Consider the following 1415-nt stretch of genomic DNA (forward strand, 5'->3'; position numbering starts at 1 on the left):
AGAGAGTGAGGGAGGCTGTGTGTGAGAGAGTGAGGGAGATTGTGTGAGAGAGTGAGGGAGGCTATGTGTGAGAGAGTGAGGGAGGCTGTGTGTGAGAGAGTGAGAGACACTGTGTGAGAGATTGAGGGAGATTGTGTGAGAGAGTGAGAGACACTGTGGGATTGGGAGAAAGTGTTTCGAGTACTTGACGTGCCTGCTCTGACTTTGCTAGATATTGAGTACTTGGCAAATGTGAGAACCCGTGGAACGGGTGGGGGTGGGGGGGAATGGGAGGTCAGAGTTGTGGGGCGAAATGGGAGGTCAGAGTCTGGGGCGAGGGGATATCTGAGACCTTGCTCTCTGAATCAGAACTGTGTGTGGGAGCTCGTTCAGAGGGTATCTCTGGTCAGTGGAGATTGTTCCGCTCGGAATCTGTTGCTCGCTGCTGTTCCCTCTCTGTGCTCAGGAGCTGTGTGTGTGTGGGTGTGTGTGTGAGGAGGTAATGGTAGGTATAGATGCTGTGTGGGAGTCTATGTCACTGTCTGTGTATGTGTGAAGGAGAGAGTGTGTGTGATGATGAGTTGGGGTAGGTAGACGAGCTGTGTGTCTCTGTGCGATTGTGAGAGTGTGTGATGGTGTGTGTGAGAGACAGTGCGATGGTGAGCTAGGGGTAGAGTGTGTGTGAGAGCGAGAGGAAGAGTCTGTGTGAAAGTGTGTGATGGTGTGCCTGTGTGAGAGTGTGTGATGGTGTGCCTGTGAGAGTCTGTATGAGAGTGTGTGATGGTGTGCCTGTGTGAGAGTGTGTGATGGTGTGTCTGTGTGAGAGTGTGTGATGGTGTGTCTGTGTGAGAGTCTGTGTGATGGTGTGTCTGTGAGAGTGTGTCTGTGAGAGTGTGTCTGTGGGAGAGTGTGTCTGTGGGAGAGTGTGTCTGTGGGAGAGTGTGTGTGATGGTGTGTCTGTGTGTGAGTTGGTGTGTCCGTGAGAGTGTGTGTGATGGTGTGTCTGTGTGTGAGTTGGTGTGTCTGTGAGTTGGTGTGTCTGTGGGAGTCTGTGTGAGAGTGTATGATGGTGTGTCTGTAGGAGTCTGTGTGAGAGTGTGTGATGGTGTGTGTGTGTGAGTTGATGTGTCTGTGTGTGAGTCGGTGTGTCTGTGAGAGTGTGTCTGTGTGAGAGTGTGTGATGGTGTGTGTGTGTGAGTCGGTGAGCTGTGAGAGTGTGTGATGGTGTGTCTGTGGGAGTCTGTGTGAGTGTGTGTGATGGTGTGTCTGTAGGAGTCTGTGTGAGAGTGTGTCTGTGAGAGTGTGTCTGTTGGAGAGTCTGTGTGAGAGTGTGTGATGGTGTGTCTGTGAGAGTGTGTGTGAGAGTGTGTCTGTGAGAGTGTGTCTGTTTGAGAGTGTGTGTGAGAGTGTGTGATGGTGTGTGTATGTGTGGGTGT

General features: G+C 51.8%; 1 protein-coding gene across 1 annotated transcript in view; it reads right to left on the reverse strand.

Moving 5' to 3' along the window:
* Positions 1-1415, reverse strand: part of LOC109924484 (heparan sulfate glucosamine 3-O-sulfotransferase 3B1-like) — a 141507-nt gene that overhangs the window by 138999 nt on the left and 1093 nt on the right. The gene's annotated exons all lie outside the window — the stretch shown is intronic.

Source organism: Rhincodon typus, chromosome 23, assembly GCF_021869965.1.
Source record: "Rhincodon typus isolate 14 chromosome 23, sRhiTyp1.1, whole genome shotgun sequence".
Taxonomy (NCBI): Eukaryota; Metazoa; Chordata; class Chondrichthyes; order Orectolobiformes; family Rhincodontidae; genus Rhincodon; species Rhincodon typus.